This window comes from Nannospalax galili, unplaced genomic scaffold (assembly GCF_000622305.1).
Source record: "Nannospalax galili isolate Female #2095 unplaced genomic scaffold, S.galili_v1.0 scaffold418, whole genome shotgun sequence".
Lineage (NCBI taxonomy): Eukaryota > Metazoa > Chordata > Mammalia > Rodentia > Spalacidae > Nannospalax > Nannospalax galili.
This window is the reverse complement of record NW_008342003.1, coordinates 1,152,743-1,166,909: the sequence shown is the minus strand read 5'-3', so window position 1 is coordinate 1,166,909 and position 14,167 is coordinate 1,152,743. Positions and strand designations below refer to the sequence as shown.

Below are 14,167 nucleotides of genomic sequence, written 5' to 3'. Positions count from 1 at the left end.
AATAGATGAGATTCTACAAAAAATCCATACACATGAAGGGTTTTAATATCAGGTCTTTGTGCATTCAATTTAGTTTTCATACTGATGCTCATGTTGCTCATGTCTGTGGCTCTGTGAACACTGAGGAAATGCAGCACAATACTATGTAGAGGCAGACACATCTAATTTATGGAGATCCCATTCTGTTGTAAAGAGAAAGATATTAATGAGCCTGGGATTCAGGGCCACATTTCACATGGGACACAACTGTGGACCTTCATTATATTAAAGCAAGTTAAACTTCTAAATGTTGCAAAAATGTGTAATGACTCAAGGACGATCCTCTTCCAAGAAGTTCTCGGCTTCCAGTGTACCTTCAGGGAAAGCATGAGGAGTCAGAGTTGATTTTCTTCCTGGGCTTTGCCTCACACAGGGACTGCTGGTCCTGCTCACTTTCCCCATGTCATCTGTAGGACATGAAGAGCAAGGAAGGAATTGCTATAAGACACATTTTATGCAAATGATCCCTTTCAAATGTGTACACTTGATTACATGGGGATTTACTAACTGGCTAGAATCCCCTCTTTCCTCTGTAAATTAAAGATGAACCCAATATTGATTTAGTGTGGGGGGAGGTGGAAGACACTGACAGACCTGAATCACTCAGAAAATTCCAGGGGAAACTGAGAACCACATGATTTCTATAATTGAGACTATGTCTGATTGCTCTCCTCTGAGGGTCTTTCAGTAAATTCTAATTTTATTTATTTTTTATTTTATGTGTATTCGTGTATTGCCTGCATGTAGGTAAGTGCACCCATGTTGTGCAATGCCTGCGGAGGTCAGAAGAGGCTGTCAGATCCCCTGGGACTGGAGTTACGGACAGTTGTTAGCTGCCATGTGGGTGCTGGGATTTGAACCTGGATCTTCTGCAAGAACAACCAGTGTGCTTAACCACTGAGCTATCTCTCCAGCCCTTCAGTGAGTTCTAAATATGATGCTTTTCTATCACCTTCTTTAAACTTTTGTAAACCTTCTAACATATTAAAGAATAAGAGCCACAGTCTTGGTAATGTGGATTACCAAGGTAAGTAAAAGCTTGCTTTGTGCCAGGCCCTGTGCTTAGCCCATTAGCGCTTCTGCACCATGAAGAGTTTAGTGTTCATACTATGATGGTGAACTGCACCTAACACACCACCAGTGAATTCATGCAGCTGTTCACTGACCTCATCAGTATTCTGAAAATCTCCCAGGTCTTTTTTGCTCCAGAGCCCAGGCTTCCTGTGGGTCTTCCAGACCCAGGAACCCCAGCAGCCCCTGCTGACAGTGGTGTGGCTATCGAGCTGTAGCCTTTGGTGTGTCAATACCCCACACTACCACTGGGTTTGTTATGTTGGGGTCTATAGAGCATCTACACTCAGAACCATCCCACCCAGACCCTTGTAGCTTCCTGCTTTCACAGTGGTGTCCAGAAGTCAGATAACACAATCTATAATGGGGAAATTAGACCAAAGTTTAATGAGATAAATAGGCAATGTTGTTCACCATACACATAGGCACGAACACACACCCATCCACACAGATATGCATATGCACACATGCCTGTTACACACACACACACACACACACAATCAGAACTATGTTGAGGCACAGCAGTTCCATATTTCTACCGTGGTTTTTGCAGACACACCCGCTGGCCTGCTACCACTGATTTTCCCGTGAAGTTGTGGCCAGCCATCTTGGTAGCACATCTCCCATTTTTGCTTCACTCTGTTCTTGACTTCTGCTGCTCTTTATGGCTTCAGTCCACACCTCCTCCCACTTCTCCATGCATCGGTCTGTGTAACTGCATGCATGGCTGTTTTCTAGCCTACTGCAACCTACACTGCCAGGCGTGTCACTGGTTTGGGGTGGATTCCGAGTTCAGGGAAGCTCAGCTGCACTCACATGGCAGGTGATGTCCAGTTGTCCTGTTCTGAGCACCTTGCCTAGGACTGCATGACCTCTCACAGGCTCCCCTGGAGAGCAGTAGCTGATGCTCACAGAGTTCCTGTAACTTGCCAAAATCACAGAACAAGTGGCTGACAGAACCCAAAGGAGCCCTCTTTTTGCTCCTGTGTAAGCACAAGACTTAATCTCTGTGCCACCTTCTTCAAGCCAAAGCTGGCTTGAGTTGCTTGTAGGAAAATAAGTGTGCGGTCACTGGGGCTCTTACGGTTTCCAAGATCTAGTCAGACACGGATGCATGTTGAGTCTATGTTTCTTTCCCTGGAATTCCACATTTTCAGCAAAGTCTTTTCTTATTATTTTACCCAATTTATGACAAAACCTTCCTCTAATCAACCCTGTCAGAAGTAATCACATATTATCTGTCATACGTGATGCTTTGAAGAGAACCGAATTTAATTTTATTGGATGTTTGGTAGCTATTAGGTATCATGTGATCTTACACATACATCATTAAATTTATTCTAATATAAATAGCATACTGCTCTTCCATTAACACATGAAAAAAGAGAATCTTGCAGAGAATAACCTGTTAACAAATTCCGGAACCTGGCACCGGTCAATACACCATTTTGTTATTTTGTCTTTTCTTCCAGAGTAGATTCTAGTTTTATGTCTCTCTATTCACAATAGAGCACAGTGCACCCCTACTTCTTTGAAAGACATTTAATAATTGGGGTGAATAAATAAATGAATCCATAAACGCAATACAAGTATGCTATAAAATACAGTGGTGAGGGAGGAGCTACTTTATTACAGTGTAGTGGAGATTTTCAAGCCCACAGTTTTCCAGGGATCTGTGCTTTCTAATTGTTTAAAATTGTTCATCCGTGGAAACTTTTCTTGAATAAATAGGAATTCCTGGAGGAGTAAGTGTGTAACTGGTCATCATCCTTTTTATTTATTGAATTTTTGTGATTTTCATACAATATAGTTTGATGGTACTTAGATCTCCTACTGCCTCCTGCCCAGTTTAATATACCATCATATAGATAATTACAGCCTCTAGAGCCAGGTTTATATCCTAAATGTTTTTTAGTATGGGCCTATCAGAAGTCCCACTCCTGTAAGACACTTTCAGCCTTCAATCGCCAAATGCTCCTTAAGTTGGATTGGGATTTCTCACAACAATACCACGTCTATGCTGGTATTTTGTCTGGTTTGAACTTGCATAGGAATTGTGCATGCTGTCACGTTTATTATGAGCTCCTATGAATAACTGGCCAGCTGTCTAGAAGATGCTCTTTCCTTGTGGCCACCCATCCCCTCTGCCTCCTCCTCCACAATCAAGAAACACAGTACCAGACAGGGGAAAGCTTCCTTCAAGTTCTTGGTCAGGGTAGTCCAAGATACTCCCAAAATAACATAGGCTATTGTCACAACTCTTGATTACCCCCCAGAACTTGAAGGTAAGGCCCTATTGCTGAAGACAGGCCACACTTTGGATACAGAATTTGGAGCAATCTAGTTGGAACTGACTTGGAAGCCCCTCCCTGAAGACCGGCTCTCTTGGTATCAGAGGACCACTATACATGCTGCCAGGGGAGAAAACCAGTCAGTGGTCATCTTGTTGGTTATCTGATGACTTTCATTGTAATTCTGACTCCATTTTATCACTCAGTCCTGAAGACTCTGGGATTAAGCACACATTTATACACTTCAAAGTGTGTGATGGAGAATGTTCACTGTAAATACTTCACTTTTTAAAAGTCTATATGTCTCAAGATGAAGCTAAGAAATGAATTACCTGATCTTCTTAATCAAATCAGAATTTGGAATCTCAGGTTCTCAAGTCCAATAAGGAGCTCCACCAGACAGGCAAGAGCACTGGGCCACCCACTTCCAGAGTCTTCTACTGATCTCAGCCACATACACAGATTCCTAAGTCTACTTAAAATTTTTTATCTATTTTTACTTTTAGTATCAGTATGAATGCTTTGACTACATGTATGCAAGTGCACCCCTGTCCCGCAATGCCCATGCAGGTCACAAAATGGTGTCAGATTCTCTGAAACTGGAGTTATGGATGGTTGGTAGTCATCCTGTGGGTGCTGAGAACCAAACCTAGGTCCTCTGAAAGAGCATCCAGTGCTCAAAACCCCTGGGCCATCTCTCTAGCACCATCCTAAGTCCAGGTGACATTCTAAAATATGTGCAGTGCTAGTGGGTTCATGAAAAGCCTTCTACCTAAACTGATCTTTTTCCCCCCAGGAAAGACTATTTCTTCATATCTAACCAGTATTAAAATAAAATTCATAATGTCCCAGAAGATGGAAGTGATTTCTTTCTTTTGCTGTTTTTACACTGTTGAATGTTCCCTGTCCCACAAGATGAGCTCGGAGCCTACAGAATAAGAGACTGCGGAAATAAAACTTCACATGCTGCATGTCTCTCTCTCACCAAGTGAGCAACTGTTCTTTCCAACGTCACAGACAATTTCAGTGAAAGTGGGCTGCACAAATTGAGGGAGATGGGAAATACTAGTATAAGAATAGCAGATTTTTTTACAGTCACTAGATTTGTATCTCAAATAATGTGTTACTTGACTTAGCCTCTGCAGCCAAAAATAGTAGGAGCTTATTTTACTGCCCAGTATAAGTCCAAATCTAATTTATCATCCCTTAGCAAGACCCCAGGGTCTTTTCTACCAGAGTTTTCCAGGTCTCTCTAACCCATTTAATGTCCGTGATTCACATTACTTGGACCCATATGAATCCAGTTGCTTTTGCCGAGACCAAAGTCCATTCTATCAGTTCCTGCTCCTGTGACTGACCTTGCAACTCCTCCCCCACCAAGCCTTTTACAGAGCAAGGCCCTGCAACACCACAGCTCAACGCCCTTCACCCTTCTGATGCACGGCAGCATGTTCCATGAAGAGTGAGTCTAAACATAAGAGACATCCAGCCTCTGTTCATAAGCAGGTCCCTGGGCACACACTGCATGCACAAAAATTTACCCCAGGCTGTTTCCTTCTGAAGGCATGCATGAGTACAGACCCCAGAATAAAATCTCTGCCAAACTAGAGATTACAGGAAACTGACATGCTCAGTTATAGCCCTCAACCTTACAGACACATTAAACTAAATGCAATAAAATGATGTTAATCTAATTCTTATACCTTCAGTTAAATATTCTACCAGTTTCTAAGTTCTAACACTGAATACAAATAGGTAGTGAACTATTATTTCCTTCTAAACCCAAACGAGGTATGCTGGTTCATTTTTGTCAACTTGACCCAAGTCTAGACATACCCGAGAAAAGAGATTCTCATTTGAGGAATTTCCTCTACAAGACTGGGCTGTGCTCACGTCTGTGAGACATTTTCTTAACTACTAATTGATGAAGGATGGCCAGCCCATAGGCAGTGCCATTCCTAGGCAGGTGGGACTGGGATGTATAAGAAAAGTAACTGAGCCAGGCAGAGAAAGCAAGCCCGGAAGCCGCAGTCCTCCATGAGTCTGCTTCGGCTGTTCCTGCCTCTAAGTTCCTGCCTTTACTTCCCCTGATGGACTGACCTGTGAGTCAAATAAGCCCTTTCCTCCCCAAGCTGGTTTTGCTCAGTGTTTTATCACAACAGCAGAGAAGCAAAGTGGGACACCAGCTATCAACAATGTTGAACCCTGTAAGCCAAATGATATATTGACTATAAGCTATAAGCATAAGAAGAAGGTTCAAATGATCTGACAGACTTTCTGCCAAGACCCTGAATATACCAATTGATGTAAACTCTCACAAGTATAAAACAATGAATCTCACCATACAGACTTCCTGGGTGTAGGGCATAGAGATTAGTGCACAATAAAAAGCCTCACCAGAGAAAAAGATCATGGCTGGTATTACAGAAGTTGGGCTGTATTCCCAGCCCAGTTAGGAACCTACTGCTGTCTTGGGGAAAATAATATTTCTCCTGGCTAAGAAATTACCAGTAACTATGAAGCATAGCTACACACAAGCCAATGGGTGGCATTCCACAGTTTATTTTCAATCTACTGAGTTCCATGGTAACTAGGAACAACTAGATTATAAATTTCTGTTATGCATGATCAAAAAGAAAGGAAAAGTAACTTCAAAAATGTAGGTCTATTGCTTTTTCCATAAAGCATTTAGTTTTTTTCATTTACAAAAGATAAATAACATTAATCTTTTAATCGGCGAGTATGACTTATTATGGGGATGCAAGCCTTAAGTTTCATCCAGTGACATTGTTCTCTGAGTTTTCAGCATGATTCTCACAGTAGTGTCTGCAGTCATCCCACTCTAAAAGGAGCTGACCCACACAGCAGAGACCAAGATCCCGTGCTCTACAGGACTTGAAGATGGAAAAACTTTTCATCCATACCATTAATAGAAACCCAGACAGGAGACTTCTTAGTCTTCGTGGCATTTCTCAAAAGCTACATGACACCCTGGCCAGCCTCCTCATCTCTCATTCCACACTGTCAAATGGATCAATGGGAAATTACCATTTGGAATCACTCAGTGTCACTCCAAATGTGCTAGGAGAGGGGGCAGGGGACTGGTGGTGAGACTGAACGAATGATAGTATTGTCTCAGTCAAGGAGGCTATTGACCAATGCCCAATGTCAGCAAGAAGCAGAGGCAGACAACACGTCGCTGACTGTAGGCCACAAGTCCATACCTCCCACTGCTCCATACCCATCTGAGTCCCTGTGCATTTACTGGACCTCTTGACCCCCTGTCTAGCACTGTGTACAGTCAGAAAGCCTTAGGGTCTCCACAGCATTCAGGAAAACTTCTTTTCCTTTCATGAGATTCTCTTCAAATTTCTGTCTCTGACCCCTCAAATGGACAAATTAAAAATTTGGTAAGAGACAAAGACTACACGCTCCAGTTTGCTTACAATTGCTGTGATAGGACCACTGACAGATACCAACTTGGGGAGGAAAGGGTTTATTTAGCTTACAACGTAGCTCATCATCAAGGGAAGCCAAGGCAGGAATTCAGGACAGGAACCTGGAGCACAGACCATGGAGGAACACTGCTTACTAGTCTGACATCCTCTAGCCTGTGTTTAGCTTTCTTTCTTATAGAACACAGGACCACCTGCCTGAGGTGGCACTACCCACAGTGACCCACAGTGACCCACAACTGACCCCCTGTCAACTTGAAAAACTCATCACTTTAAAACACAACCCTTCCATTTCTTATCCCCAAGGTCTCGTGTTAATATTAGTATTACAACATAAAACATTACAACTTCAAAAGTCCCACAAGTCCTTAAAAATTCAAAAAACTTTATGAAAAATTTTAAAGAGACTTTGAACTTTTAACTGTGATCTTCTATAAAATCCAAAACAAGTTAACTATGTCTTATTTCAAATGGAAGATTTGGGCACACTTAAGCAAAGCCAAAGTTCAGCAAATTATCTCAAGACTGGACATCTGGGATTCACTCACCTCCTGGGCTCCAAAGGGCTTGGGCAGCTTCACTTCTCTGGCTCTGCCATCCACAGCACACACAGTTCTATAAAATCCAAAACAAGTTAACTATGTCTTATTTCAAATGGAAGATTGGGGCACACTTAAGCAAAGCCAAAGTTCAGCAAATTATCTCGACTGGACATCTGGGATTCACTCGCCTCCTGGGCTCCAAAGGGTTTGGGCAGCTTCCCTTCTCTGGCTCTGCCATCCACAGCACACACCGCTTGTCTTGTGGGCTCAGGCCAGCTCCAATCCACACCTGCTGCTGCTCTTGATGTGTTGTCCCACGGTCCTGACATCACCAGTATGCTGGAGTCTCTATCGCAATGAGCTCTTCTGGCTTCTCAGGGTGCAAAGCCTCAGATCCTCTCCATGACACCATCTTCTCTCTATGCCCCCTTCACACTTTCAACACCAGAACCATGTGTTACCAAGTCCTGCTTCCAGCTTGAAATGGAGGCTCTGGTCCCCTCTGTGTGCTGACCCTGAGGAAATACCTCCCAGAAGATTTCACCACAGTGATGCTGGTCTCTTGTTACTCACAGCTGATTTTTCAGCCCCAGCTGACCAGCATCAGTTGTCACAGTAAAACACAAAGGGTTTCACTTATAAAAATTCTTAATTCACCTCAACAGCCTGAATAAAAGCTTTGCTTCCCTTTAAAGTGTCATAAGCCAGGCCCCATTGTCTGCTCCAAGTTCCATAGAACAGCTCACTAAGCTCTGGGCACTCAATGGCTTTTCCAGTCCAAAGTTGCAAACGCTTCCAAAATCCTCCCCAAATCAACACGGTCAAGTCTGTCTCACAGCAATACCCCACGATCCTGGTACCAGTTTTTGTCTTAGTTAGCTTCTCTATTGCTGTGACAAAACACTCTGACCAATACCTACTTGGGGAATAAAGGGTTTACTTGGTTTACAACACAGTTCATCATTAAGGGAAGCCAAGACAGGAACTCAGGGCAGGAACCAGGAGCACAGCCCATGGAGGAACACAGCTTTCTGGCCTTCTCCTTTAGCCTGTGCTCAGCCTGCTGTCTTATACAAGACAGGACCAAGTGCCCAAGGGTAGAACATCCCACAGTGAGGTGGACCTCTCACATCACTCAACAGTCAAGAAAATTTCCATGGACATGGCCACAGGTCAATCGAACAGAGACAGTTTCTCAACTGAGGTGCCCTCTGCCCAGGCGTATCAAGTCCACAACTAAAGTTGTCCAGCACACCACACTATAACCCTCAGGGTGCTCAGGCAGCTCATTAAATTTGTGATAATCAATAGAGTTAGAGGAGAATTCTGATCCATGAGGGTTCCAAATCCATCCACAGAGTGACTCCCTTAAAAAACTTGGCTTGTGAAATCAGCATATAGCAATGAATAAGATTAACCTTCCCTTAAAAATTTCTTTTATTTTATGTGTATGACTATACTGCCTGCATGTATGTAAGTGTATCTGTGCCCTGCAAAGTCTCCAGTGGCTGTGGTCAGAAGAGGGCATTGGATCCCCTGGAACTGGAATTATGAACAGTTGTTAGTCACCATGTGTCTGCTGGGAATCCAACCCAGGTCGTGGAAGAGTAGCCAGCGCTCTTTGGTCTTAACCCCTGAGCCATCTCTCCAGTCCCAACTTTGGGTTTTTATTATCTTTTTTGTCCGTTAGCATCAAAACAATTAATTTCATTATGGCAACTTTACGGAGCTTGTGCTGAAGCCCCCCACCTCCCTCTTCCCTCGCCTCCTTTCTCCCTCTAGCAATCTTCCTTTCTCTCCTGTCACATGTGATCCATTAACCTCTCTCTCCTATGAAGACACAATATGAACATTTACCTGACCACAGGCACTTCTAAACTAGTCTCAAAATTCTGAACCCAGGACACGATGAGTAATAAATCAAATAATCGAAGAGCCAAATGGCAGAGCAGCCAACACAATGGCAGTGATGCGACTCTTGGCACAAGGTCCTAGAAATGTGGCTCTGGGACTCCTAATTCTATTAAGAATTTTGATGCTCCTATTGATCTCAAATTTCTGAACTCAGGACTTGGCAAGTAAGAGGGAAAATAAGTGGGAACTGAGATGGTGAAGCTTGCACGCCATCAAGGTAAGCTGGCCCGGTTGCCCCAACACACCAGCCAATCCTGTGCACTGAGGCGGGGAGGGGTCAGAGCCAAACCAAAAGGGACACTCATTTGCACCTGCGAAGCCAGGCTAGCATGGGTGCCCAGGTGTACCCATGAGCAAAGCCATGATCCATGATCCATGACACAAGGTGGTTGTACCCATGATCAAAGGATCTCAACTATCATCCAGTGGTTGTCCACTGCAGTCCTTAACTATAGGACATTGTTTCTCTCTCCAATGGTCCCCTGTCTAGTTTCATGATATATACCGCATATACATATACATATATATATATTTGATTCCCAGCACCCACATGGCAGCTAGTAACTGTCTGTACCTCCAGTTCCAGGGGATCTGATGCCTTCTTCTGATCTCCACAGGCATTGCATGACATAGGTGGTACACACAGGCAATACACTCATACACATAAAATAAAATAATATTTTTAAATAAATTAAAATAAAAATCCAAATATGAGGGAAATATGAGGATTTGTCCAAGTCTAGGTTGCTTCAGTGTTTACTTTCCAGCTTCATCCATTGTCCTGCAAATGCCATGAATTTGTTCCCTAGCTGTTCTGAAGAGTGCAGCCAGAGGCACAGATCTGCCACTGTCCATGTGGTCTGATGATCAGAGTCCTTTGGGTGCTAACACAGGGGTTCCAAGAGCAGTATGGCTGGGTCCTATGGTACTTCCTTCTGTCTTCAGTTCTTTCAGAACCCTCCACTCTCAGTACCTTTCTTATTAGAGAGGATTAGTCCTGCGGACTTCAGCAAGCCACTTAAACTCTTCAGGCCTTACGTAATTTAAGGGTAAATAATTTCCTCCTGGGGCTGCTTGTCAAATGGACCAGTGCAGAGATCTGTGTTATCATAGAGTTTAGCTAGCTTCTTGTTACTGCAGACTCACTACCTGAAGTTAAATTAAAAACCCTTGCTTCGGATTGCTTTGGAGCAGCAGCACAGAGCTGCCCGACTGTCCAAAGCACTACCCTGTGCCCTCCACCCCAGGCTCTTCTGGAGAACGCACTGTTTACTCATTGTCACAGGATCCAAAATCACATGGGCTTCCCATGGGTCCCCAGGGCTAGCAGCTCCCGCACACACCCCCAAAATAAATCGTGCATATGCTACCTATTTTTTTTTAATTCGCACCATATGATTCCAAGCATGCAATCAAAACTTGGTAAAAGCTCACACAAGCATATTTCCACAGTGCTGTAACATTTGTTAAAAATAAAACGAATCCTGACTCTGAAGAGCAGTGTGAACAGTCGTCTGTCTTCACAGTCCGTGACTGTGAGTTACAACCAGGTTCCTCATGCCTCCAGAGCACATATTCCCTGTAGCAAAATCATATATCACCCTAGAGCCCCAGCCCCTAGGGAGACGTCATACAGTAAACCGTTCTGTTCCCCCCACTCAGGTCCAGTCAGCTGACACTGGAGCTGAGGCCGTCACAGAGGCAGGTATAAACGGAGAAGCTGTTTTTACATGAAATTCGCCCCAGCACCTGTGTGTGGAACCAGGTCTGTCTCACCCCCGGCCCAGCTGCCATTTCTGTATTTAACAAAAATGTCTGAGAAAATGAACCGAAGCGGAAAGAAGTCTTTTAGCTGATGGTTTCGGGGTTTCGGTTTGTGGCCACCTGACTTTATCGGTTCTGACCCACGTAGAGGGAAGACGACAGCGGGGTGGGGGAGGCGGAGCAGGCCAGGCCCGCTCACGGCCAGACAGCAGGGCTTCGCGCTCACACCCGGCCGGCCGGACCGCCCAGAGCCGCCGGGACCCAAGCTCCGCCTGGGCTGCTGGGCTGCTGGGCTGCGGCTGCGGGCGGAGGGCGACCGGCCACCGACTCCCCACGTCGCCAGCCCGGCCATCAGGTCACGTCTGCGGTCGCCAGCACACCGCCGGAAGTCGAGGCTCTCAATAACTGGCTTTCCTCTGTCGGCCGGAAGTCTGACCTCCGGGGTGGACGGGGCTGCCCGGCCTCCAGCGCAGGGGGAACCGGCCACATCCCGGGTTCGGCCCCTCCGCCACCTCCTCCTGCCGGTTCCCACCGGTACGTTCGTGAGACACTTTGAGTGGAACTGAACTGACGTCTCAAACCACACGGCAGTGCTGCCGTGGTTCCCGGTGCTCCAACACCGCCGCTCCCAACGCCGTGCGCATGTGCCGACCGGGTGCAGTGCGGTCACCGGGCTTCCCGGTGTGAATCGGTGTGAATCGAGGCCCTGGGCTGCTCAGGCCCGCTGCTCAGCTGCTATTTCCACCGCTTTGACCCAATCCAGTGCAAAACCTTCTTGGTAAGTTGCCTTTGTAGCCTACATGGGGGTGTGCATGCGGGGGCCACACAGTACTAATTAGCTTAGTAGAAAATAGTGCTTAAAATGTTACTTTGCTATTTTTAAAAAGCATAGAGATTAACAAGTATAACACAAAATTGATGTAAAAACTGATTTCAAGAAATTTTATTAACCACTGGGTTTATTTTACTGTACTTCCTAATCTTCCCTTAAAACTTGGGACAAGTTGATTCTTTGTGCTCGAAGAAGGAAGTGTCTCAGAAACATCAATGACCTTCGGGTAGCTCATCTTATTGTTTAATTCAGTGATAAACTTTTATGTTTGAAGGATTTTATCCATAAAAACATTAGACTTCACATAGCTCAGACTCTCTTCCCCCAGGACTAAGAAAGCTCATTTGGCCTCTTTGCCCACACTGTCCCTCTGATGAGTGGTAGGCAGAGGGTATGTGGGTGAAGTGACGAGATTTTCAGCATTGCACTGGGTGTAAGCCTTCATTGAAGGAATCCTAAGAGAAAAGTCAGCCTAATATCATACAATCAGCACCCCCGTCTCCACAGATGACTCTAGTGAGAGACACGTGGAAGACTCACCACAGAGCAGACAGACAAGCAAAGAACGTCTCCTTCAGAAAACAACGTCCGGTTGGCCTTTGTGCCAAAAACCACCTCTAGGCTGGAGAAAAGGTCAGCAGTCAAGAGTGATTGTTCTTGCAGACAGCTGAGATTTGGTTCCCATCACCTGAATTGGGCAGATCACAATCACCTGTAACTCCAGCTCCAGAGCAGTGGATGCTGGCCTCTTTGGCCTGCAGGCACCTGCATCACAACCTTGCACGCACACACACAAAATTAGATCTTTTAAAAAGCCATTTCTAAGAAATCAGGAGCAACACTGCCTCAACAGTCTAATCCCAACTTCAATTCTCTACTTTTTTACTGTGCTTTTTGCTCTTCATGGCTTGTTATTAAAATTCCTTCTGGGAGGCACAAATGCCATCCAGCCCTCTCCTCCCACCATCCTTACCACAAACCGAGGTCTAACTTCTCAAAATTGTAGTTTGGGAAACTAAAGAATTTATTGGGTTTGCTTATAGAGCAAGGGGTGAGGGTTTCCACACAGAGCTGTGGGCACTCCCCTCCTAAGGCTGTGCTGGAAATTCTCTAGCCAAGCACAGATAGTGATCACCCCACAGCCTCACAATATGGGAGGGAAGACTGGGGAGAGGGAGGGGGAGAAGGAGGGGGAGAGGAAGAGAGGAGGGAGAAAGAGAGTCTGCAGCTTTCTCCAGTTCTATGCCCCTAGCATCAGGCATCTAGGGGTCAACTGGTTGATTGGAAGAGGTGGCTCTTGCTGCCCCTCCTTTCCTGTGGAAGACCAGCAGTCAACAAGCAAGTGATGACCTTAAGCAAGCAGGTGCGACCAAGCTTGGGACCAAGGCGTCTGTCCGTAGCTTCACATTCAGCGGCTAGTCCTGTGCCACACGTGTTTGCAGTTTTCATCAATTCAGAATGCTTTGTTTTGTTTTGTTTGGCTTTGTTTGAGGACAGAGTTTCATTATGTAGCCACGGCTAGCTTTGAACACTACACAGTCAAGGTTGATCTCAAATTCACAGTGATCCTTCCACTTCAGCCTCCAAGGTTTCTGGGATTAGAGGCATGGAACACTACACCTGGTTTTGTTACAGTTTTGATATGCAATTCACCAGCAAATCTTACTTCCTGTCCATAATAAATACCTCCCCTTTTCCCCAGTTCTCTTGGCTACAGCCTGTCTGGCTGATTCCAGTTGTTCCTCACAGAGCTGCTATAGCCTCCTTCCCCTTCCCCAACAGCACTGTTCTCAGTATAGCAAGAGGGTCTTTCAGAACATGCAAGGGTAGATAGCCCTTTGGCTGCACACAAGCAAACATATATGTGTTTTTAAGTGATCTGATAAAATATCTCCCTATGCCTTTTTTGACATCTATGGTATTTTTTATCTTTCCTTTCTCTCCCTCTCTATGACCGTCCTTCTTTCCCTGAAAGTAAACCACCCCTCCACTTTCCCCATTTCCCTCTTGACAACACCTGTGTCCTGCCCGCCCCCTCTGGAGCTCCTTCTCTCACCTCCCCACATGACCTCTTTCCACTATCCTGGCCTCTGCTGTTATTTCAGGTCATACACTCACATCTAAAGACACACGTGAGGATTCACAAATAAGAAAGGATAGGTGGGATTTGTCTTTCTGGGTCTGGGTCACATCACTCAGTATAATATTTTCCAGTTTCATTCATTTACCTGCAGTTTTTTCATGATTTCATTTTTCTTC

General features: G+C 45.0%; 1 pseudogene; it reads left to right on the top strand.

Annotated features, from left to right (window-relative positions):
- Nucleotides 1-11,481, top strand: part of LOC103737929 — a 32,338-nt pseudogene extending 20,857 nt beyond the window's left edge.
- Nucleotides 11,482-14,167: the final 2,686 nt, after the last annotated feature.